This window comes from Amborella trichopoda, chromosome 3, assembly GCF_054954075.1.
Source record: "Amborella trichopoda isolate Santa Cruz 75 chromosome 3, AtrichopodaSantaCruz75HAP2 v2.0, whole genome shotgun sequence".
Classification (NCBI taxonomy): domain Eukaryota; kingdom Viridiplantae; phylum Streptophyta; class Magnoliopsida; order Amborellales; family Amborellaceae; genus Amborella; species Amborella trichopoda.
This window is the reverse complement of record NC_142338.1, coordinates 57,223,903-57,251,413: the sequence shown is the minus strand read 5'-3', so window position 1 is coordinate 57,251,413 and position 27,511 is coordinate 57,223,903. Positions and strand designations below refer to the sequence as shown.

At 34.4% G+C, this 27,511-nt stretch overlaps 1 pseudogene across 1 annotated transcript in view; it reads right to left on the bottom strand.

The window, feature by feature from the left end:
- The window catches only part of LOC105420291 (putative ADP-ribosylation factor GTPase-activating protein AGD8), a 77,347-nt pseudogene that overhangs the window by 11,127 nt on the left and 38,709 nt on the right, over positions 1-27,511 (bottom strand). Inside the window, exons 14-18 of the transcript XR_016051893.1 lie at positions 27,256-27,381; positions 16,831-26,664; positions 16,353-16,631; positions 14,017-14,142; positions 12,930-13,031 (exon numbers count right to left, since the gene is read on the bottom strand). The product of XR_016051893.1 is annotated as a putative ADP-ribosylation factor GTPase-activating protein AGD8 (transcript). The remainder of the gene's footprint in view (positions 1-12,929; positions 13,032-14,016; positions 14,143-16,352; positions 16,632-16,830; positions 26,665-27,255; positions 27,382-27,511) is intronic.

Below are 27,511 nucleotides of genomic sequence, written 5' to 3'. Positions count from 1 at the left end.
GAAATAAAAAAAAGTCTATAGGAAATTCGAAAATTCTCTGGGGGTCGACGGATTTCATCACCGCTGGCCCAAAAGTCTTGTTATTGAGTTAAAACAAAAATATTGCCAAATTAATGCAAAGAAAAAAGACAAATAAAAGGAAATTTTAAAACACTTAGCCACGAATATCCAAGAGCCAGACAATGCAAACAACCATGACAAAGAAAACAGTACGTTAAAAATCTCAACCACGAATTACTTGTTGACCTAAAATTTTTAAAAATGAATATCGACTAAAAGATTAAACAAATTGTCGATAATTTCGAATAAAACAAGGAAAATCAGTAGGAAAATTGACCTGTTAATGGGGATCTATGGATTTCACCCCTGCCCCCAAAGTCGAGTCAACAATACAAACAACCGAGAAAGAAACAATGACACAATAAAAACCTAGTAATGAGTACTATTTGGCTTAAAATTTTTAAAGAAACACCGATCCATAAAGTCAGCAAAATTAAGAGTAATTTAAAATGAAATAAAGAAAGTCACCAGAAAAATCGACAAATCTCTAGAGGTCGACGAATTTCACCCCTGGCCCCGAAGTATCGTCATTGAGTGAAAACAAAAATATTGCTAAATAAAATAATAAACAAAGATCGATAAATGGAAATCTTAAAACACTTAAGTTACGATTATCCTAGTGCGAGACAATGAAAAGAACCACGACAAAAGAAAGGGAAAGTTAAGAATCTCGACCACGAATATCGTTGTGGCTTAAAATTTGTAAAAAGTATCAACTAAAAGATTAAACAAATAGTGGAGAAGTTCAAATAAAACAAATAAAATCAGTAGGAAAATTGACCAGTTAATGGGGATCTACGGATTTCACCCCTGCCTCGCAAGTAGAGTCAATAATACAAAGAATAGAAAAGGAAAAATTGATCCATAAAAAACAGAGTCAAGAATACTCTTTGGCTTAAAATTTTGGAAAGAAACACCGATCCATAAGGTCAGCAAAATTATGAGGAATTTAAAATTAAATAAAAAAAGTCCATAGGCAACTCGACAAATCTCTGGGGGTCGACAAATTGCACCCCTGACACCAAAGTCTTGTCATTGAGTTAAAACCAAAATACTGCCAAATAATGCAAATAACAAAGATGGATAAATGGAAATTTTAAAACACTAAGCCACGAATATCCTAGACCCAGAAAATGCAAAAACCACGACAAACAAAAAGGCAAGTTAAAAATCTCAATCACGAATGACTTTTTGACCTAACATTTTTAAAAAGATATACAAACAAAAAGATTAAACAAACTGTGAATAATTTAAAATAATAAAAAACAAATCGTAAGGAAAATTAACAAGTTAATGGGGATCTTCGGATTCCACCTCGGCCACCAAAGTTGAGTCAATATTACAAACAACTGAGACGGAAACAATGACACATTAAAAACCTAGTCAGGAAAAGATACATTGATACATAAAAGTCAGCAAAGCTATGAGGAAATTAAAATGAAAAAAAAAAAGTCTATAGGAAATTCAAAAATACTCATGGGGTCGACGGATTTCATCACCCTTGGCCCAAAGTCTTGTCATTGAGTTAAAACAAAAATATTGCCAGATAATGCAAAGAAAAAAGATGAATTAAAGGAAGTTTTAAAACAATTAGCTACGAATATCCTAGAGCCAGACAATGCAAAGAACCATGCCAAACAAAACGGCATGTTAAAAATCTCTTTCACGAATTACTTTTTGACCTAAAATTTTTAAAAATGAATATAACCTAAAAGAATAGACAAATTGTCGATAATTTCAAATCATGAAAAGAAAATTAGTAAGAACATTGACCAGTTAATGGGGATCTACGGATTTCACCCCTGCCCCCAAAGTCGAGTCAATAATACAAAGAACCGAGAAGGAAACAATGATACAATAAAAACTTAGTGATAAATACTCTTTGGCTTAAAATTTTAAAAAAAAACATGAACCATAAAGTCAGCAAAATTATGAGTAAATTAAAATGAAATAAAGAAAGTCGCCAAGAGAATTGGCAAATCTCTGGAGGTCGACGAATTTCACCCTTGGCCCCGAAGTATCGTCATTGAGTTAAATAAAAAATATTGCTAAATAAAATAATGAACAGAGATCGATAAATGGAAATCTTAAAACACTTAAGCTATGAATATCCTAGTGCGAGATAATACAAAGAACAACGACAAAAAAAAACGTAAGTTAAAAATCTCGACCACGAATATCGTTGTGGCTTAAAATTTGTAAAAAGTATCAACTAAAAGATTAAACAAATAGTGGAGAAGTTCAAATAAAACAAAGAAAACAAGTAAGAAAATTGACCAGTTAATGGGGATCTACAGATTGCACCCCTGCCCCCAAAGTCGAGTCAATAATACAAAGAACTGAAAAGGAAATAATGATACATTAAAAACCGAGTCCTGAATAATCTTTGGCTTAAAATTTTGAAAAAAAACACCAATCCATAAGGTCAGCAAAATTATTAGGAATATATATTGAAATAAAAAAATCTATAGGAAATTCGACAAATCTCTCGGGGTCGATAGATTTCACCCCTGGCCTCAAAGTCTTGTCATGGAGTTAAAACCAAAATACTGCCAAATAATGCAAACAACAAAGATGGATAAATGGAAATTTTAAAACACTAAGCCAAGAATATCCTAGACTCAGACAATGCAAAAGAACCACGACAAATAAAAAGGCATGTTAAAAATATCAACCACGAATTACTTTTTGACCTAAAATTTTTAAAAAGATATAACAACTAAAAGATTAAACAAACTGTGGATAATTTCAAATAAAACAAAGAAAATCATTAGGAAAATGAACCAGTTAATGGGGATCTACGGATTTCACCTCAGCCACCAAAATCGAGTCAATATTACAAACAACTGAGACGGAAACAATGATATATTAAAAACTTAGTCAAAAAAAGAAACATTGATCCATAAAATCAGCAAAGTTATGAGGAATTTAAAATGAAATAAAAAACTGTCTATAAGAAATTTGAAAATTCTCTGGGGGTCGACGGATTTCATCACCCCACGCCCCAAAGTCTTGTCATTGAGTTAAAAAAAAAATATTGCCAATTAATGCAAAGGAAAAAAAGATGGATAAATGGAAATTTTAAAACACTTAGCCACGAATATCCTAGAGCCAGACAATGCAAACAACCATGACAAAGAAAACGGTACGTTAAAAATCTCAACCATGAATTCCTTTTTAACCTAAATTTTTTTAAAAAAGTATCAACTAAAAGATTAAACAAATTGCGGATAATTTCAAATCAAACAAAGAAAATCAATAGGAAAATTGACCAGTTAATGGGGATCAACGGATTTCACCCCTGCCCCCAAAGTCGAGTCAATAATACAAAGAACCGAGAAGGAAACAATGATACAAAAAAAAGCTAGTAATGAATACTATTTGGCTAAAAAATTTAAAAAAAACACCAATCCATAAAGTTAGCAAAATTATGAGTAATTTAAAATGAAATAAAGAAAGTCGACAGGAGAATCGACAAATCTTTGGAGGTCGACGACTTTCACCCCTGGCCCCGAAGTATCGTTAATGAGTTAAAAGAAAAATATTGCTAAATAAAATAATAAACAGAGATCGCTAAATGAAAATCTTAAAACACTTAAGCTACGAATATCCTAGAGCGAGACAATGCAAAGAACCACGACAAAGAAAGAGTAAGTTAAAAATCTCGACTACGAATATCTGTGGCTTAAAAAGTATCAACTAAAAGTTTAAACAAATAGTGAATAAGGACAAATCAGTAGGAAAATTGACCAGTTAATGGGGATCTACGGATTTCACCCCAGCCCCCCAAGTCGAGTCAATAATACAAAAAGCTGAAAGGAAATAATGATACCATTAAACACCGAGTCATGAATACACTTTGGCTTAAAATTTTCAAAAGAAACACCGATCCATAACGTCAGCGAATTTAAAATGAACTAAAAAAACTTTGTAGGCAATTCGACAAATCTCTTAGGGTCGACAGATTTCACCCCTGTCACCAAAGTCTTGTCATTGAGTTAAAACCAAAAAATTGCCAAATAATGTAAATAACAATGACGGATAAATGGAAATTTTAAAATACTAAGCCACGAATATCCTATACTCAGACAATGCAAAGAACCACGACAAACTAGAAGGCATGTTAAAAATCTCAACCACGAATTACTTTTTGACCTAACACTTTAAAAAGATATATCAAATAAAAGATTAAATAAACTGTGGATAATTTCAAATAAAACAAAAAAAATCATTAGGAAAATTGGCCAGTTAATGGGGATCTATAGATTTCACCTCGACCACCAAAGTCGAGTAAATATTACAAACAACTGAGACGGAACAATGATACATTAAAAACCTCGTCAGGAAAAGAAACATTGATCCATAAAGTCAGCAAAGTTATGAGGAATTTAAAATGAAATAAAAAAAAGTCTATAGGAAATTCGAAAATTCTATAGGGGTCGACGAATTTCATCACCCTTGGCTCCAAAATCTTGTCAATGAATTAAAACAAAAATATTACCAAATAATTAAAAGAAAAAAGATGGATAAAAGGAAATTTTAAAACACTTAACCACAAATATCCTAGAGCGAGACAATGCAAAGAACCATGACAAACAAAACGATACGTTAAAAATCTCAACCACGAACTATTTTTTGACCTAAAATTTTAAAAAATTAATATAAACTAAAAGATTAAACAAATTGTGGATAATATCAAATCAAACAAAGAAAATCAGTAGGATAATTGACCTGATAATGGGGATCTACGAATTTCACCCCTGCCCCCAAAGTCGAGTCAATAATACAAAGAACCGAGAAGGAAACAATGATACAATAAAAACCAGGTAATCAATACTCTTTGGATTAAAATTTTTAAGAGAAACACCGATCCATAAAGTCAATAAAATTATGAGTAATTTAAGATGAAAGAAAAAAAGTCACCAGAAAAATCGACAAATGTCTGGAGGTCGACGAATTTCACCTCTAGCCCCGAAGTATCACCATTGAGTTAAAACAAAACCATTTCTAAATAAAATAATTAACAGAGATCGATAAATGGAAATCTTAAAACACTTAAGCTACGAATATCCTAGTGCGGGACAATGCAAAGAACCACCACAATAAAAAGGGTAAGTTAAAAATCTCGACCACGAATATCTTCGTGGATTAAAATTTGTAAAAAGTATCAACTAAAAGATTAAACAAAGAGTGGATAAGTTCAAATCAAACAAAGAAAATCAGTAGGAAAATTGACCAGTTAATGGGGATCTACGAATTTCACCCCTGCCCCCCATGTCGAGTCAATAATACAAAGAACTGAAAAGGAAATAATGAAACCTTAAAAACGGAGTCTTGAATACTCTTTGGCTTAAAATTTTAAAAAGAAACACCGATCCATAAGGTCAGTAAAATTATGAGGAATTTAAACTGAAATAAAAAAAGACTATAGGCAATTCGACAAATCTTTGGGGGTCGACATATTTCACCCCAGGCCCCAAAGTCTTGTCATTGAGTTAAAACCAAAATACTACCAAATGATGCAAATAACAAAGATGGATAAATGGAAATTTTAAAACACTACGCCATGAACATCTTAAACCAAGACAATACAAAAGAACCATGACAAACAAAAAGGCATGTTAAAAATATCAACCACGAATTACTTTTTGACCTAACATTTTAAATAAAACAAAGAAAAAAGATGGATTAAAGGAAATTTTATAGCAATTAGCCACGAATATCCCAGAGCCAGACAATGCAAAGAACCATGACAAACAAAACGGTACGTTAAAAATCTGAACCACGAATTACTTTTTGACCTAAAATTTTAAAAAATGAATATCAACTAAAAGATTAAACAAATTGTCGATAATTTCGAATCAAACAAAGAAAATAAGTAGGAAAATTGACCTGTTAATGAGGATCTTCGAATTTCACCCCTGCCACCAAAGTCGAGTCAATAATACAAAGAACCGAGAAGGAAACAATGATACAATAAAAACCAGGTAATAAATACTCTTTGGCTTAAAAATTTTAAAAGAAACACCAATCAATAAAGTCCGCAAAATTATGAGTAATTTAAAATGAAATAAAGAAAATCGCAAGGAAAATCGACAAATCTATGGAGGTTGACGAATTTCACCCCTGGCCCAAAAGTATCGTCATTGAGTTAGAAACAAATTTTACTAAATAAAATAATGAACTGAGATCGATAAATGGAAATCTTAAAAAACTTAAGCTACGATTATCCTGGTGCGAGACAATGAAAAGAACCACGAAAAAAAAAAAGGTTAGTAAAGAATCTCGACCACGAATATCTTTGTGGCTTAAAAGTTGTAAAAAGTATCAACTAAAAGATTAAACAAATAGTGGATAAGTTCAAATAAAACAAAGAAAATCAATAGGAAAATTGACTAGTTAATGGGGATCTACGGATTTCACCCCTGCCCCCCAAGTAGAGTCAAGAATACAAAGAACAGAAAAGGAAAAATTGATCCATAAAAAACAGAGTCAAGAATACTCTTTGGCTTAAAATTTTGGAAAGAATCACCGATCCATAAGGTCAGTAAAATTATGAAAAATTTAAAATGAAATAAAAAAAGTCCATAGGCAACTCGACAAATCTCTGGGGGTCGACAGATTGCACCCCTGATACAAAACTCTTGTCATTGAGTTAAAACCAAAATACTGCCAAATAATGCAAATAACAAAGATGGATAAATGGAAATTTTAAAACACTAATCCAAGAATATCCTAGACTTAGACAATGCAAAAGAACCACGACAAACAAAAAGGCATGTTAAAAATATCAATCACGAATTACTTTTTGACCTAAAATTTTTAAAAAGATATAACAACTAAAAGATTAAAAAAACTGCGGATAATTTCAAATAAAACAAAGAAAATCATTAGGAAAATTGACCAGTTAATGGGGATCTACGGATTCAGCTCGGCCACCAAAGTTGAGTCAATATTACAAACAACTGAGACGGAAACAATGATATATTAAAAACCTAGTCAGGAAAAGAAACATTGATCCATAAAATCAGCAAAGTTATGAGAAATTTAAAATGAAATAAAAAACTGTCTATAAGAAATTTGAAAATTCTTTGGGGGTCGACGGATTTCATCACCCCACGCCCCAAAGTCTTGTCATTGAGTTAAAAAAAAAATATTACCAATTAATGCAAAGGAAAAAGATGGATAAAAGGAAATTTTAAAACACTTAGCCACAAATATCCTAGAGCCAGACAATGCAAACAACCATGACCAAGAAAACGGTACGTTAAAAATCTCAACCACGAATTACTTTTTAACCTAAAATTTTTAAAAAAGAATATCAACCAAAAGATTAAACAAATTGCGGATAATTTCAAATCAAACAAAAAAAATCAATAGGAAAATTGACCAGTTAATGGGGATCAACGGATTTCACCCCTGCCCCCAAAGTCGAGTCAATAATACAAAGAACCGAGAAGGAAACAATGATACAAAAACAAGCTAGTAATGAAACTATTTGGCTTAAAACTTTTAAAAGAAACACCGATCCATAAAGTTAGTAAAATTATGAGTAATTTAAAATGAAATAAAGAAAGTCGACAGGAGAATCGACAAATCTTTGAAGGTCGCCGACTTTCACCCCTTGCCTCGAAGTATCGTTATTGAGTTAAAAGAAAAATATTGCTAAATAAAATAATAAACAGAGATTGATAAATGGAAATCTTAAAACACTTAAGCTACGAATATTCTAGGGCGAGACAATGCAAAGAACCACGACAAAGAAAGGGTAAGTTAAAAATCTCGACCACGAATATCTTTGTGGCTTAAAGGTTGTAAAAAAGAACTGAAAAGGACATAATGATACCATTAAACATCGAATCATAAATACACTTAGGCTTAAAATTTTGAAAAGAAACACCGATCCGAAACGTCAGCAAATTTAAAATGAACTAAAAAAAGTTTATAAGCAATTCGACATTTTATGTTAAAAATATCAACTACGAATTACTTTTTGACCTAACATTTTAAATAAAACAAAGAAAAAAGATGGATTAAAAGAAATTTTAAAGCAATTAGCCACGAATATCCTAGAGCCAGACAATGCAAAGAACCATGACAAACAAAACGATACGTTAAAAATCTGAACTACGAATTACTTTTTGACCTAAAATTTTAAAAAATGAATATCAACTAAAAGATTAAAAAAATTGTCGATAATTTCGAATCAAACAAAGAAAATAAGTAGGAAAATTGACCTGCTAATGGGGATCTTCGGATTTCACCCTTGCCACCAAAGTCGAATCAATAATACAAATAACCGAGAAGGAAACAATGATACAATAAAAACCAGGTAATCAATACTCTTTGGGTTAAAAATTTTAAAAGAAACACCAATCCATGAAGTCCACAAAATTATGAGTAATTTAAAATGAAATAAAGAAAATCGCAAGGAAAATCGATAAATCTCTGGAGGTCGACGAATTTCACCCCCGGCCCAAAAGTATCGTCATTGAGTTGGAAAAAAATTTTTACTAAATAAAATAATGAACAGAGATTGATAAATGGAAATCTTAAAACACTTAAGTTACGATTATCCTGATGCGAGACAATGAAAAGAACCACGACAAAAAAAAAAGTTAGTTAAGAATCTCGACCACGAATATCTTTGTGGCTTAAAATTTGTAAAAAGTATCAACTAAAAGATTAAACAAATAGTGGATAAGTTCAAATAAAACAAAGAAAATCAGTAGAAAAATTGACCAGTTAATGGGGATCTACGGATTTCACCCCTTCCCCCCAAGTCGAGTCAATAATACACTAGAACTGAAAAGGAAATAATGATCCATTAAAAACAGAGTCATGAATACTCTTTGGCTTAAAATTTTGGAAAGAAACACAGATCCATAAGGCCATCAAAATTATGAGAAATTTAAAATTAACTAAAAAAAGTCTATAGGCAATTCGACAAATTTCTGGGGGTCGGCAGATTTCACCCCTGGCCCCAAAGTCTTGTCATTGAGTTAAAACAAAAATATTGCAAAATAATGCAAATAACAAAGATGGATAAAAGGAAATTTTAAAACACTAAGCCACGACTATCCTAGACCCAGACAATGCAAAGAACCATGACAAACAAAAAGCCATGTAAAAAATCTCAATCACGAATTACTTTTTGACTTAACATTCGTAAAAAGTTATATCAACAAAAAGATTAAACAAACTGTGGATAATTTCAAATTAAAAAAAAAAAATCATTAGGAAAATTGACAAGTTAATGGGGATCTACGGATTTCACCTCGGTCACCAAAGTTGAGTCAATATTACAAACAACTGAGACAGAAACAATGACACATTAGAAACCTAGTCAGGAAAAGAAACATTGATCCATAAAGTCAGCAAAGTTATGAGGAACTTAATATGAAATAAATAAAAGTCTATAGGAAATTCGAAAATTCTCTTGGGGTCGACGGATTTCATCACCCCTAGCCCCAAAGTCTTGTCATTGAGTTAAAACCAAAATATTGCCAAATAATGCAAAGAAAAAAGATGGATTAAAGGAAATTTTAAAACACTTAGCCACGAATATCCTAGAGCCGGACAATGCAAAGAACCATGACAAAAAAAACAGTATGTTAAAAATCTCTACCAGGAATTACTTTTTGACCTAAAATTTTAAAAAAAGAATATCAACTAAAAGACTAGACAAATTGTCGATCAAATCAAACAAAGAAAATCAGTAGGAAAGATCTACGGATTTCACCCCTGCCCCCAAAGTCGAGTCAATAATACAAAGAACCGAGAAGGAAAAAATGAAACAATAAAAACCTAGCAATGAATACTCTTTGACCTAAATTTTTTAAAAGAAACACTGATCCATAAAGTCAGCAAAATTATGAGTAATTTAAAATGAAATAAAGAAAGTCGCCAGGAGAATCGACAAATCTCTCGAGGTCGACGAATTTCACCCCTAGCCCCGAAGTATCGTCAATGAGTTAAATAAAAAATATTGCTCGATAAAAAATATTGCTCGATAAAACCAAAGTCCTGTTATTGAGTTAAAACCAAAATATTGCCAAATAATGCAAAGAAAAAAGATGGATAAAAGGAAATTTTAAAACACTTAGCCACAAATATCCTAGAGCCAGACAATGCAAAGAACCATGACAAACAAAACAGTACGTTAAAAATCTCAACCACGAATTACTTTTTGACCTAAAATTTTTAAAAATGAATATCAACTAAAAGATTAAGCAAATTGTCGATAATTCAAATCAAACAAAGAAAATCAGTAGGAAAATTGACCAGTTAACGGGGATCAACGGATTTCACCTTTGCCCCCAAAGTCGAGTCAATAATACAAAGAACCGAGAACAAAACAATGATAAAATAAAAACCTAGTAAAGAATACTCTTTGGGTTAAAATTTTTAAAAGAAACACTGATCCATAAACTCAGCAAAATTATAAGTAATTTAAAATGAAATAAAGAAAGTCGCCAAGAAAATTGACAAAGCTCTGAAGGTCAACGAACTTCACCGATGGCCCGGAAGTATCGTCATTGAGTTAAAACAAAAATATTGCTAAATAAAATAATGAGCAGAGATCGACAAATAGAAATCTTAAAACACTTAAGCTACGAATATCCTAATGCGAGACAATGCAAAGAACCACGACAAAAAAAAGGGTAAGTTAAAAATCTCGACCACGAATATCTTTGCAACTTAAAATTTGTAAAAAGTATCAACTAAAAGATTAAACAAATAGTGGATAAGTTCAAATCAAGCAAAGAAAATCAATAGGTATATTGACCTGTTAATGGGGATCTACGGATTTCACCACTGCCCCTCAAGTCGAGTCAATAATATAAAGAACTGAAAAGGAAATAATGATACCATTAAAAACCGAGTCATGAATATTCTTTGGCTTAAAATTTTGAAAAGAATCGCCAAAATTATGAAGAATTAAAAGTGAAACAAAGAAAGTCTCAAAGAAAATCGACAAATCTTTGGTAGTCGACGGATTTCACCCCTGGCCCCAAAGTATTGCCATTGAGTTAAAACAAAAGCGTTGCCAACTAATGCAAAGAACAGAGATCGATAAATGGAAATCTTAAAACACTTAAGCTACAAATATCATAAATGCCTCTTAGTTTAAAAATTCTGTTTATATATATATATATGACTAATAATCCTATGAGACCCACACCCATGTGTGTTGGACCCCAAAGGATCACCATTAAATTTGCCACAGATCGAGAAGAAGTAACTATAGATAATATGGAAAAAAAAATACAGAATTGGAATATTCCTAAAGTTCCAGTTTCAGATGTTTACAGAAAAGGAACTTTTGAATTCAAATCAAGTTTTGGCATTAAAACTGTAGAACAAAGTATTTCTATCACAAATGAGCAAAATGGTTTCCAACTTCTTTCAAATAGAATGATACAAGACCATAAAAATAAGAATTAGAAATATCTGCATATAGGACTTGTCCAAATAAGGGGTGGAGACAGAGGGAGTCCATATGAGAGAATGAGAGCAAGTGTTTAGAGAGAGAAACTATGAGACAGATTGAGACGGCAAGGAGGCTTATACGCACACAAACGGTACGTTAGAGAATGAGAGAGTGTGTTTCAAGGCATTGGGGCCTTAGGACTTATTAGGTAGAATAACGTTCAGAATGTTAACTTAGAAGAAAAAATAAGGAGAACAGAATGTAATCGTAGGAATGGTTGTTTTGAGGTGTGGAAGGGGAGTTCAAGCATTGCATGCAGGAGTTGTAATTGGGAGGTGCTTCTTGAAATCCAGTGGAGGGAGGGGTTAGGTTGTAAATTTCCTATTCTTTGATGTTCTACATCATGAGCAGAACATAATCATTTAAATTGTACAAATCAGGCATAACATAGAAAACATAATTACAAAATTCAGCATCTTAAAAACGTCCATATTACATAAGAAACTTTAAATGTTCAAAGTACACCTGTAATGCACTCCTTAAAATGACAACAACAATATCGACCCTTCCATGATGAGGGCAGAGACTCAGTTGAGCATGCCACAAGACATAAACATACATACATACATACATACATACACACATACAAACATTACATACACTACAGACACGCAAACACGTATACAAGGCTTTGTTTCTCTTGCGACGCACTCTCAAGCTACAAGAGTGCTTTGCCGCCCCTAAGGAGGGAGTTCGAAGCAAGGCCTTTGCGCATAGAAGAGCTTTACAATTATTCCTTGGAGCAAAACCAAATTCATAATGAGAAGCATATCAAACCTTTTGAACGCTAACTAGAAGGAGAATAATATAGGGGATTGACAGCATGAATACTCGAGGAAAGACAAAAATTCAAAATTTAGAAGTATTTATAACAAAACAGTAGTTTCCAGAATACCATAGAGGCCTTGAGATTTATTTACAATAGCATTTAATCTTTGTTTTTTGGGGAGCCAGACAATTCAAAGATTGCAGTGAGCATGTTGCACCTTAACAATCATTGAAAGAAGAAGCTAATCGATCCCAAATAGTCAGGATAAGGATCAATGATGATGGCTGCGGGAAGAAGCCACCCGATTGTTTCAGCAATTAAACTTCATATACAAAATGACCATCTAGAAGTTGGTGGCTGTGGAATTTTCTTAAAATGTTGAAAGATCTACAATATACAAGACAGTAAAACATAGAAACAGGCCCTAGAAAAAATAATAAGTCCTGAAAATAAAGCTAACTCTTGTGTTCAGCAAAGGAATCAAAAAAAAAGAAAAGAAGTAAAACATTATTCTATGTGAACTATGAATCATTAGCTTTCTCAAAATTACTAGCTTTATGACGAGTAAGGTATCTATCGGGATGAGTTTGGCAAATGAAGAAGTACCAAAATGGAAATCCGATTCATGAGATCAGTTGCAGACAAATCAAGGCTAGGATCATCCGTGTTATGTCCAAAAAGATCAGCAATAGATATGGATGTCGAGCTCTACACAAAGCATTGGACCAATTACTAAACAAAAGACGAAGAAAAAAACTAAACACAAAGCATTGGACCAATTACCAAACACAAGATGAAAAACAAAACCAACTTCAACTTATAGAGAAACATAGTGACTAGAAGGGAGAGAAGAAAATTATAAACTGATGCTATCTCCAAGATGGAAGATTTGAATGCTGCATAAAAAAGAAGAAAAACTAGCCCAAGCATTCATATGGGCATATTTTGTCAGGTTATTGTGCCCATTGAAGCAAACCAAATCTAAAACAAAAAGGGGAGAAAAAAAAAAAAAAGAGGACCTATACTATCCTCCCTTGGGAGCGTAGTTGACTTCTACTCCCTCAGTAGAAGACCTACTTGAGAAGTTTTTCAATCTGAAATTTTGGGAACCACTAAAGAGTCACTAGATGATTATTCTCAAAAAAAAAAAAAAAGGAAAATCAAATTTGAGTTTTCTAACACTCTGACCTAACCATCTAAAAATTGGATAGTCTCTATGCAATATCTAGACATTGTTTTTTCATAATGGGTATGAAATGGATTTTTTTTTAATCCATGGATTGAAGGGGTTACATCCCCAAATTTTGGGATACTAAAACTAATTCTAGGTGGGGTTGTACATGAGGGAGCTAATAGACATTCTACTCCCACGGGAATATAATATCTTTCAGCAAAAAAAAAAACCCACAACAACCAATTCCAACAAGGAGGGGAGTTGCTTAGAATCAAGAAAAAACAATTTTTTATTTTTGGAGGGGCCATGGACAACTCGTAGTTGATCAGTGGAGTTACAAAAGTCTGTCACACTTGGGTCAGTTTTCACTATATGGATGTACAAAAAAAGTCTATTTAATACGTCTATATGAACGTGCAGATATATGGGTGTATGCATGTGAGTGAGTGTGTGATATGTACAACACACGCACAGTCACACAGACACACATAGAGGGAACGAGGAAGAGAAAGAGCATACTGAGAACTTTTGCAAGGAGATTTGGGAAGAAGCATCACTGGCTTTGTTTTGATCCCCAAAGAACTGAGTTGATGAAATAGATTTTGCATTAGAAAACTTTAGTTGGGCTTCGTTGGTTTCCTCAACCTGCAGTCATGAATGTAAACATCAAAAGATGGAAACAACAGCCTAGACACATGCTAGGGATTATTGTAACAAAAATGGCAGTGACAGAGTCATCCAAGGAAAGAAATGCTTAATATCTGTTCTAACTGCATGCAAAATTGTTAGAACTCCAACTGAAGAGGAAAAAACAACAATATATTATGGCTAATATAAGCAACAGGCTACAGTCGCTTTTTCAAAATTTGAAAAGCTATACATAATTTAATTGAGCAACACCAGAGATCAGGTACGCCCTCACATGTCAATTCTATAGAATTTAAGAAGATAAAAAACAGGTAAGTGCTCCTAAGTTATAAACCATATATTTCAACATGGGAAAGGGGTACAAACCTCATAGTTCCTAAGGTGTAGGATCTTTTGGTTACGTCCTAAGATAGCTTTTTCTACGGTTGGTTATGAAGGACAGGACATTTGAACAAAAATTTTAAGCTAAACTCCATTAACAACTACAGTAAACCAGGATAAAGAACACATGAATCATCTAAATTGGCTAAAGTGGGGTGGGACTTCCTTTGCAGACTATTCCAAAAAAGGATGGTTAACAAGCACCTTAATAATAAGAAATTAGCCGCATGTTACAGAGAATTAACACTTAAAATTGTACTAAATATGAAGAAAGCACTAAAAGAAAAACCATGCCGTTATATCATAGAGGATAAGGAAGGACATCTGTTTAAAGAAATAAAATTTCAAATCCTCAAAAGTTAAGGATATTCAACTCCCATTGAATGTAAAAGACATGGTGATCTTTGTTGTTGGGGAACCAAAAAATGAATCTGTGGCAAAATGGAAATCGAATAACAATGGACCTAATCAATAGCTTCTAAGCAAGCACAAGCAGGGCTAAGCGGTGTTTCCAAAGGCAAAAGTACGATAGCTATTCTCCAATATGATGAGCATCAGGTGTGACAAGCCCTTCTCAAGCACTGTATTTGGAATGGAGAACTAGTAAATGTTTGTATAACGACCGTTTCTCAGACTACAGATTATGGAGGTTGACTTCCTAACCTCATCAATTCACTCCATTGGGAGAACTATTCTTTAGAGCCAGGAGGAGTTCTTTCAGAAATAATTTGCATTTCTGTCAAGTTGTAACCCATGTCATGGAATCATCGTGCAAGATAAAGGCTCTAGATGCTTAATGAAAGAGATGAAATGAAATCCAAACATACCAATATTTGGACCTGCCATTACCAAAGAATCCACCAAATGCTTTTAAAAATATTATATCGATTGTAGACAAAGGCAGAAAGCACACCCGTGGCCATGCAAATATGGGTGCACCAGCACAAACCCAGCAATTGCACCAGCACCAGCAATTGTAACATCCTGCCGCTTTTTGCAGGTACCTAAATGATGGTATCAACACATATACAAAACCCAATACAGTATAAAAAGAGCCCAACATGGATCATGCAAAAGTGCCTCTCTGTGGCACATATATTGTGAATGCTCTGACTCAGGTTCCCAAAAACACATTGGTGCCCACATGTCACTCTCAAACATTGGTCACTGCTATAGGACAAACAGTCTGCCTCTCAACTGATCCCTAAATGAATCCCGAATGGCATAGAAACCTTCAGTAATGACCTCCTATAAGACAAGCCAGTCCTCATGCAATTGCGGTTCTTTTAGTGCACCTTCTTATCACCAAGTTTATACTTAGGACAAATTTGACACCTAAAGCCACAACAGTAGGTATACCTCAGTGATCCCATTTGTGATCAAACACCTCACCGAATTCGTACTCTTAATTTGCCTGAAATAAGTGTGCATATTAATCAAATTTTTGTTGCTTGTAGACAGACACATGCGCCAATCTTTATATTTATCTATCGTGTCAGTGTAGAGAGAGACAAAGAGTTAGAGTGAGAGTGAGAGAGAATGAAAGATAGAATGAGTGCGCTGACATTTGTCTGTGGAGAGAGAAAGAGAGAGAGAGAGAGAGAGAGAGCTTGTGGAATGACATTTGTCTGTGTCAAAAGGTTTATTTATCTATCATGTGTGTGTGTAGCATCCGGAGGGAGGGGCAGAGGGAGAGAGAGAACCAAGACTTCTCAACAACCAATATATAGACATGTACCACCCCTGTAACCAAGTTGAAAATATGCATAGTAAACGTTTGAAGAACCCCATAATCTACTAAACCTGAGTAGCCAATAAAGAATTACCTGAACTTTGGAGTAAGTGGTACTTGGCATTTTCTTGATTCCACTATCCATTCCAAAACAACATAGAAGCTGCTTGATTTAAGTGGAGAAACATGGTTAAGTAATTGTGTACCACCAGAATTGGGCTCTGCAGATTGCATGCTCTCAACATATTCAAAGCGGGAAGGAAACGATGAGCCAATAGACGGTGTTGCGCTGGCATTAGTGGATGAACCAGTTCTGCATGCTCACAACAAGAGCCAGTTCTTCTGGCTTCTGATCACAAAGACTTTCACTTGGCTGCATCAAATTGAATAGGCATCAGACAATAAAACAATTCATAACATCATAGCTTTACAAATTCCATCTTTATCCAGTTGATTCATTAACTACAAATAATGCCACCAATGAATCAAGAAAAGAGTCTGGATTAAAGTTAAACAGTCATCTTTAGGAATCGAAAAATTTTGCATTACAGTAAGCTAAGGAACGATTCGACCTTTGTAGTAAGCTTCTGGGCGCCAAGACCTCCCGTCTTACTACCCTTTCTTGCACCAAAGGGCTTTTTTAAGGTACTGGTCACTGGATGGGAAGGAACTTTTGGTGAGGCGGTATGTTCAGATGCCTCAAGTTTATCAGCAACCTCATTTTCTTTTGGATGTACCAATAAACTTCACATGAGATAGACCATATACTGTCAGATTTTCCTGAGAAGTAAGGGGCGATCAAGGAGAAGATGGGTCCTCTGTCAAGCTTTTGGCAACTTCCTTTGAAAGCAATTGCAGGTATAATTGTGTATTTCGCTTCGATGTTACCTCCGTCAGTCATCCACAGGTACGAGTCAAACCACCACTCCAAGTTTTTAAACATTGTAAAACATTCATCAAAACCTTTCTATGGTTTCAAAATCTTTGCCCAAAACTTTTTCACAATAGTTAATGTCACCATTAACAAAAATGATGCCCGAAAAGCAATACAAACACCACGGCCACAAATTTGAATTTTCAAATTATATTCTAGACCAATATCAAATGTCATCCTAAATTCCACAGATCTGGTTCAATTAAAAATTCCCAACTAAATTTAATCCACATAGTCTGCCTTAGAGCAAAATAATTAGCAATGGGATGAGTTCTTTTTGTTTTTCTTCTAAATTAAGCTTTAAGAGGGGATCATTTTGCTTACAAATTACAGAGTGGAAAAAAATGACAATTACCAAAGACCAAATCCAAGCCTCAGGAAAACATCACAATATTTGGTGAGGTTGTACCTGAGGAAGTTAATAGACATTCTACTCCCACGGGAATAGAATATCATTTAGCCAAAAAAAAAAACCCCACAAAGGCCAATTCCAACATGGGGAGTTTTGTTTAGGATCAAGAAAAAACATTTTTTTTTGGAAGGGTCATGGACAAGTCTTAGTTGATCAGTGGAGTTACAAAAGTCTGTCACAATTGAATAGAGGAATAGACCATGCTCGGACAGTATTCACTAAATGGTGTACACTCATGAATACGTCTATATGAATGAGTAGAATGTAGATATGGGTGTATGCATGCGTGTGTGTGATATGTACTACACATGCACAAACACACAGATACACACATACAGAGAAAAGGGGTCGAGAAAGAGAGAGGGTACTGAGAACTTTTGCAAGGAAATTTGGGCAGAAGCATCACTGGCATTGTTTTGATCCCCAAAGAACTGAGCTGAAGAAATAGATTTTGCATTAGAAAACTTTAGTTGTGCTTCATTGATTTTGCATTAGCAAACAATATATACTTTACAAACACGCATACAAGGCTTTTTTCTCTTGCGAAGCACTCTCAAACTAAAAGAGTGCTTTACTGCCCCCGAAGGGGGGAGTTCGAAGCATTGCCTTTGTGCATAGCAGAGCTTTACAATTATTCCTTGGAGCAAAACCAAATTCACAGCGAGGAGCATATCAAACCTTGCTAATTCTAAATAGATGGAGAATAATATGTAGATTGACAGCACGAATATTTAAGGAAAGATAAATAATCATAATTCAGAAGTATTTATAACACTACAGTAGTTTCCAAATTACCATCCTTTAGATTTATTTACAATAGCATCTAATCTTTGTTTTTGGGGGGGTGAGATAATTCTAAGAGTGCAGTGAGCATGTTGAAAAAATAGAAATTAACATTCATTGAGTGAAAAAGCTAGTCAACCCCGAGTAGTCAGGATAAGGTTCAATGATGATGGCTAAGGAAAGAAGCACCCGATTATTTCTGCAATTAAACTTCATATACAAAATAACCATCTAGAAGTTGGTGGCTGTGGAATTTTCTGAAATGTTGAAAGATCTACAATATACAAGGCAGTAAAACATAGAAACAGGCTGATAATAACTCTAGAAAATAATGCACTCTCTTGTGCTCAGCAAAGGAATCAAAAAACAAAGAAAAGAAGTAAAAAATTGTTCCATGTGAACTATGTTTCATTAGCTTTCTCAAAATTTCTAGCTTTCTGATGAGTAAAGTATCAATCGAGATGTGTTTGGCTAATGAAATAGTACTTGGAATGAAATCCAATTGATGAGATCACATGCAGACAAATCAAGGATAGGATCATCCATGTTATGTCCAAAAAGATCAGCACTAGATATGGATGTCGAGCTCTACACAAAGCATTGGACCAATTACCAAACACACGATGAAAGAACAAACTAACTTCAACATATAGAGAAATTTAGTGATTAGAAGGGAGAGTGAAAGACAGAGCGTGTGCACTGAAAATTGTGTGTAGAGAGAGAGAGTGAGAGAGAAGAGAGAGAGAGCTTGTAGAATGACCTTTGTGTGTGTCAATGGGTTTATTTATCTATCACGTACGTGTGAGTAGCGAGGGAGGGAGGGATAGAGGGAGAAAGGGAACCAACATTTTTCAACAACCTATATATAGACATGTACCATCCCGGTAACCAAGTTGCAAATATGCACAGTAAAAGTATGAAAAACCCCGTACTTTAACAAACCTGAATAGCCAATAAATAATTTACCAAAACTTTGGGGTAAGTGGGACTTGTCTTTTTCTTGATTCCACTGTCCATTCCAAAATCAGTAAAGAAGCTGCTTGATTTAAGTGGAGAAACATGGTTAAGTAATTGCATACCACCAGAATTGGGCTCCGCAGATTGCATCCTGTCAACATATTCAACGCGTGAAGGAAACAATGAGCCAAAAGACAGTGTTGCGCTGGCATTAGTGGATGAACTAACAAAAAGAGCCGGTTCTTCTGGCTTCTGATCCTAAAAACTTTCACTTGGCAGCATCAAATTGAATAGGCATTAGACCAAAAAACGTTCATAACATCACAGCATTACAGATTCTAGCTTTCTCTAGTTGATTCATTAACTACAAATAATGCCACCAATGAATCAAACCAAAAGTCAGGATTAAAGTTCAATAGTCATCTTTAGGAATGGAAAAATTGGGCATTACTATAAGCTAAAGAACAATTCGACCTTTGTAGTAAGCTTCTGGGCACCAAGACCTCTTGTCTTACTTCCCTTTCTTGCACCAATGGGCTTTTTTATGGTACCGGTAACTGGATGGGAAGGATCTTTTGGTGAGGTAGTAAATTTAGGTGCCTTATGTTTATCAACGACCTCATTTTCTTTGGACGTACCAGTAGCATCCACATGAGATAGACCATTTACTGTCTGATTTACCTAAGAAGCAAGGGGTGATCTAGGAGAAGAGAGATCATCTGTCAAGCTTTTGGCAACTTCCTTTGAAAATAATTGCCGGTATAATTCAGCTGCTCTTGATGTGTATTTTGCTTCGATTTTACCTCCGTCAGTCACCCACAGGTGCGAGTCAAACCACCAGTCCAAGTTTTTAAACATTGTAAAACATTCATCAAAAACATTCTAGGGTTTCAGAATCATTGCCCAAAACGTTTTTCACAATTGTTAATTTCACCATTAACAAAAATGATGCCTGAAAAGCAATACAAACACTACCGCTACAAATTTGACTTTTCAAATTATATTCTAGACCAATAACAAATGTCATCCTAAATTCACAGATCTGGTTCAATTATAAATTCCCAACCAAATTTAATCCACAAAATCGGCCCTAGAGCATAACAATTAGCAATGGGAAGAGTTTTTCTTTTTTTTTTCTAAAATAAGCTTTAAGAGGGAATCATTTTGCTTGCAAATGATAGAGTGGGAAAAAATGATAATTACCAAAAGACCAAATCCAAGCCTCAGGTCACAATATTTGATATGACCCAAATCTTATTACAACAACAACAATAACATTACATAGCATCCGACATGCAGTCCACAAAAACCACATAATGCAAAGAAAAAAGATGGATAAAAGGAAATTTTAAAACACTTAACCACGAATATCCTAGACCCAGACAATGAAAAGAACCATGACAAACAAATCGGTACGTTAAAAATCTCAACCACGAATTACTTTTTGACCTAAAATTTTTAAATATGAATATCAACTAAAAGATTAAACAAATTGTGGATAATTTCAAATCAAACAAAGAAAATCAGTAGGAAAATTGACCAGTTAATGGGGATCTACGGATTTCACCCCTGCCCCCAAAGCCGAGTCTATAATAGAGAGAACCGAGAAGGAAAAATGATGCAATAAAAACCTAGTAATGAATACTCTTTGGCTTAAACATTTTAAAAGAAACACCGATCCATAAAGTCAGTAAAATTATGAGTAATTTAAAATGAAATAAAGAAAGTCGCCAGGAAAATCAACAAATCTCTAGAGGTCGACGAATTTCACCCATGGCCCTGAAGTGTCGTCATTGAGTTAAAACAAAACTATTGCTAAATAAAATAATGAACAGAAATCGATAAATGGAAATCTTAAAACACTTAAGCTGCGAATATCCTAGTGCGAGACAATGCAAAGAACCACAACAAAAATAAGGGTAAGTTAAAAATCTCGACCACCAATATTTTTGTGGCTAAAATTTTTTAAAAAGTATCAACTAAAAGATTAAACAAATAGTGGACAGGTTCAAATCAAACATAGAAAATCAGTAGGAAAATTGACCAGTTAATGGGGATCTACGAATTTAACCCCTGCCCCGCAAGTCGAGTCAATAATACAAAGAATTGAAAAGGAAATAATGATGCATTAAAAACTGATTCATGAAAACTCTTTGGCTTAAAATTTTGAAAAGAAATATCGATCCTTAAAGTCAGCAAAATTATGAGGAATTTAAAATGAACTAAAAAAAGTCTATAGGCAATTCGACAAATCTCTAGGGGTCGACAGATTTCACCCCAGGCCCAAAAGTTTTGTCATTGAGTTAAAATCAAAATATTGCCAAATAATGCAAATAACAAAGATGGATAAATGGAAATTTTAAAACACTAATCCACGAATATCCTAGACCCAGACAATGCAAAGAACACCGACAAACAAAAAGGTATGCTAAAAATCAAAACCATGAATTACTTTTTGACCTAACATTTTTAAAAAGATATATCAACTAAAAGATTAAACAAATTGTGGATAATTCCAAATAAAACAACGAAAATCATTAGAAAAATTGACAATTGAATGGGCATCTACGAATTTCACCTCAGCCACCAAAGTCAAGTAAATATTACAAACAATTGAGACAGAAATAGTGATACATTAAAAACCCAGTCAGAAAAAGAAACATTGATCCATAAAGTCAGTAAAGTTATGAGGAATTTACAATGAAATAAAAAAAAATCTATGGGAAATTCGAAAATTCTCTGGGGGTCGACGGATTTCATCACCCTTGGCCCCAAAGTCTTGTCATTGAGTTAAAACCAAAATATTGCCAAATAATGCAAAAAAAAAAGATGGATAAAAGGAAATTGTAAAACACTTAGCCACGAATATCCTAGAGCCAGACAATGCAAATAACCATGACAAACAAAACGATACGTTAAAAATCTCAACCACGAATTACTTTTTGACCTAAAATTTTTAAAAATGAATATCAACTAAAAGATTAAACAAATTGTGGATAATTTCAAATCAAACAAAGAAAATCAATAGGAAAACTGACAAGTTAATGGGGATCTACGGATTTCACCCCTGCCCCCAAAGTCAAGTCAATAATACAAAGAACCGAGAAGGAAACAATGATACAATAAAAACCAAGTAATGAATACTCTTTGACTTAAACATTTTAAAAGAAACACCGATCCATAAAGTCAGTAAAATTATGAGTAATTTAAAATGAAATAAAGAAAGTCGCCAAGAAAATCAACAAATCTTTGAAGGTCGACGAATTTCACCCATGGCCCCGAAGTGTCGTCATTGAGTTAAAACAAAATTATTGCTAAATAAAATAATGAACAGAAATCGATAAATGGAAATCTTGAAACACTTAAGCTGCGAATGTCTTAGTGCGAGACATTGCGACAAAAACAAGGGAAAGTTAAAAATATCGACCACCAATATCTTTGTGGCTTAAAATTTGTAAAAATTATCAACCAAACGATTAAACAAATAGTGGATAAGTTCAAATCAAACATAGAAAATCAGTAGGAAAATTGACCAGTTAATGGGGATCTACGGATTTCACCCCAACTTCCCAAGTCGAGTCAATAGTACAAAGAACTGAAAAGGAAATAATGATACATTAAAAATCGAGACATGAATACTCTTTGGCTTAAAATTTTGAAAAGAAACGCCAATCCATAATGTCAGCAAAATCATTAAGAATTAAAAATGAAACCAAGAAAGTCTCAAGGAAAATCGACAAATATCTGATAGTCGACGGATTTCACCCCTTGCCCCAAAGTATTGTCTTTGAGTTAAAACAAAAACATTGCCAACTAATGTAAAGAACAGAGATCGATAAATGGAAATCTTAAAACACTTAAGCTACGAATATCATAAATGCCTCTTAGTTTAAAAATTCTATCTATATATATGTATATATATGAGTAATGATCCTATGAGACCATCCCACAGCTATGTGTGTAGGATCACCATTAAATTTCACATAGATCTTTAGAAAAGTTATCAAATGGTGTGGGACTTGACGTTTTGAGAGATCTGTGCCAAATTTAATGGTGATCCTTTGGGGTCCTACACACATGGGAGTGGGAGGGTCTCATAGGATCATTACTCTATAATATATATATATATATACATATATATATATTAATTTTAAGAAATTCTCATTATTTTCTATTGATGAATTCCATATGTAGGATGTACTCATTAGCATCAACCTACGCAGTGAAGTCTGAGCATAGCCACGTGGATCAGTAAAAATGCCAATATTCAAAGCTGACTTCTAAGGCTTGTTACTTGGGCCCAAAACCATCTTCATGTTTAGAGTTAACTTTGTGCGTGAACAGTGATGCAGCCGAATTGCAAGTTACAATTATAGGACATGCGCTTAACCAAATGACAGATACAACAAAAAATCTAGAGAAATCACATAAGTTCAGGCAAGTGAAAATATTTAAAGAAAATAACATCACAATAAAATGTATCAGAAAATTTAAAAAATAATATTGATATCTATAGTCAGCTAGTTAAAACTGAATATTCACTCTGATTCAAAAATATGAGAGACATTCAAGCTAAAAAGCACTGGCAAGATGGAAACAAGTTCAACTTAAAATGACCACCTTCTCTTAGGGAAATTTACACTATAGACTCTAGTGTAAAAAAACGCCTTATCCCAAAAGCTGCATACGGCCCCACCACCCAGTTAAACCTATAATCACCTCCTTCCATACCAACTCCAATGAAATGACTCAATTTTTTCTACAAAATCCCAATAATTTTCATTTATTCCCGTAAATCCCCAGACCCTTTCTTTCACTCCTCTATCTAGAAAAAACAAGAGAGTGACTGTCTGATTCCTCATTTGAAGAAACCCATAAGATTGTGTCGATTGAAGGAACCAAAAGATTTCATGCCACCCTCCCAGTTTGGAAACAGCCAAAACTTTGAATGGAAATCAAATCTCAGCTGCCCAAATAACTTTCTACAACAATTTTCAGGCAGACCTAACTCTCAGAATAAGCTCATCCATGGGCTCATCTTTTGATTAAGGTGAAATAAAAAACGTGAATCCACACAATGCCCTCAAGTGAAAAAACTATCTGCCCCCCCACCCTTCTCTCTTCCTCTTCTTTCTTCCTTCTCTCCATTTCAATTTCTCAGAGAGAGAGAGAGAGGACGCCTTTTCTCTTTCACTCTAGCTCATTCTCTATAATTGGGTCTCTCACCCACTCACTCTTTATAATTTGGGTTTCTCTCCCTCTCTCTCTCTCTCTCTCTCGTGTGCCAGACTGCAAGTACTCAATGGATGAGAGAGAACGAAATGGGTAGATGAATGGGATTAGATTGCATTTTGGTTATTATAAACAGATGTTGGGTTAAAGCATGAGATGAAAGCCTGCGAAAGAGCATTAGTGCAAAAGCTCCCTACAACTTTCCCAACAAAAGAGTCATTTATGCAAAAGCTCCCTGCAACTTTCCCTTTCTTCAAGTTCAAAGTATACCATCATCTTTTCAACTCTAATCCACAGTCAAATCCCTTCTTAGTGTCCACCTTCCTAAATCGATCCAAGTTTTATTAACTAACAAGCCCATCTCCTAAAAGAATCATTTTTTCCACTATCAATTGCCGCATTCAAGATCATTGTGTTCTTCTTAAATCAAAAGAACCCACATCCCCAAAAACCCAGATTCTTCTTCTTCTTATCAGAATAGAAGCAGCCATCTCCCAAAAAACCCAAATTCTTCTTTTTCTTAGAACAGAACCCATCTCCCAAAAAACCACAAATTATTACAGTGAGGGTAGAGGCAGGTGTGTTGGAGAGTGAGGGAGAGGAATAAGGGGTGGAGACAGAGGGAGTCCATATGAGAGAATGAGAGCAAATGTTTAGAGAGAGAAACTGTGAGACAGATTGAGACGGCAAGGAGGCTTATACACACACAAACAGTACGTTAGAAAATAGAGAGTGCGTTTCAAGGATTGAGGCCCTAGGACTTATTAGGAAGAATAATATTCAGAATGTAACTTAGAAGAAAATAAGGAAAACATAATGTAATCGTAGGAATGGTTGTTTTGAGATGTGGAAGGGGAGTTCAGGCATTGCATGCAGGAGTTGTAATTGGGAGGTGCTTCTTGAAATCTAGTGGAGAGGAGGGGTGAGGTTGTAAATTTCCCATTCTTTGATGTTCTACATCATGAGCAGAACATAATCATTTAAATTGTACAAATCAGGCATAACATAGAAAACAAAATTACAAAATTCAGAATCTTAAGAACATCCATATTACATAAGAAACATTAAATGTTCAAAGTACACCAGTAATGCACTCCTTAAAATGACCAAAACAATATCGACCCTTCCATGATTAGGGCAAAGACTCAGTTGAGCATGCCGCAAGACTTATACATACATACATACATACACACATACAAACATTACATACATTACAGACCCACAAACACGCATATAAGGCTTTTTTGCTCTTGCGATGCACTCTCAAACAACAAGAGTGCTTTGCCGCCCCTAAGGAGGGAGTTCGAAGCAATTCCTTTGTGCATAGTAGAGCTTTACAATTATTCCATGGAGCAAAACCAAATTCATAACGAGGAGCATATCAAACCTTTTGAACGCTAACTAGATGGAGAATAATATGGAGGATTGACAGCATGAATACTTAAGGAAAGACAAAAATTCATAATTTAGAAGTATTTATAACACAACAGTAGTTTCCAGAATACCATAGAGGCCTTGAGATTTATTTACAATAGCATTTAATCTTTGTTTTTTGGGGAGCCGGACAATTCAAAGATTGCAGTGAGCATGTTGCACATTAACAATCATGGAGAGAAGAAGCTAATCGATCCCAAATAGTCGGGATAAGGTTCAATGATGATGGCTGAGCGAATAAGCCACCCGATTGTTTCAGCAGTTAAACTTCATATACAAAATGACCATCAAGAAGTTGGGGGCTGTGGAATTTTCTTAAAATCTTGAAAGATCTAATATATACAAGACAGTAAAACATAGAAACAGGCCCTAGAATAAATAATAACTCCTGAAAATAAAGCTATCTCTAGTGTTCCCCAAAGGAATCAAAAAACAAAGAAAAGAAGTAAAAAATTATGCTATGTGAACTATGAATCATTAGCTTTCTAAAAATTTCTAGCTTTATGACGAGTATGGTATCTATCGGGATGAGTTTGGCTAATGAAGAAGTACCTAGAACGCAATCCGATTGATGAGATCAGTTGCAGACAAATCAAGGCTAGGATCATCCGTGTTATGTCCAAAAAGATCAGCAATAGATATGGATGTCGAGCTCTACACATAGCATTGGGAACCACTAAAGAGTCACTAGATGATTATTCTCAAAAAAAAATCAAATTTGAGTTTTCTAACACTCTGACCTAACCATCTAAAAAATGGATAGTCTCTATGCAATCTCTAGACATTGTTTTTTCATAGTGGGTATGATATGGATTTTTTTTAATCTATGGAATGAAGGGGTTACATCCCCAAATTTTGTGTTACTAAAACTAATTCTAAGCGGGGTTGTACCTGAGGGAGCTAATAGACATTCTACTCCCACGGGAATATAATATCTTTTAGCAAAAAAACACCTACAACAACCAATTCCAACAAGGAGGGGAGTTCCTTAAAATCAAGAAAAAACATTTTTTTTTTTTGGAAGGGCCATGGAATACTTGTAGTTGATCAGTGGAGTTACAAAAGTCTGTCACACGGGTCAGTTTTCACTATATGGGTGTGCAAAAAAAGTCTATTTAATACGTCAATATGAATGTGTAGATATGGGTGTATGCATGTGAGTGAGTGCGTGATATGTAAAACACACGCACAGACGCACAGTCACGCAGACACACAGGGAGGGGACGAGGAAGAGAGAGAGCATACTGAGAACTTTCGCAAGGAGATTTGGGCAGAAGCATCACTGGCTTTGTTTTGATCCCCAAAGAACTTAGTTGATGAAATAGATTTTGCATTAGAAAATTTTAGTTAGGCTTCGTTGGTTTCCTCAACCTGCAGTCATGAATGTAAACATCAAAAGATGGAAACAACAGCCTAGACACATTGCAAGGATTATTGTAACAAAAACGGCACTGACAAAGTCATCCAAGGGAAGAAATGCTTAATATCTGTTCTAACGGTA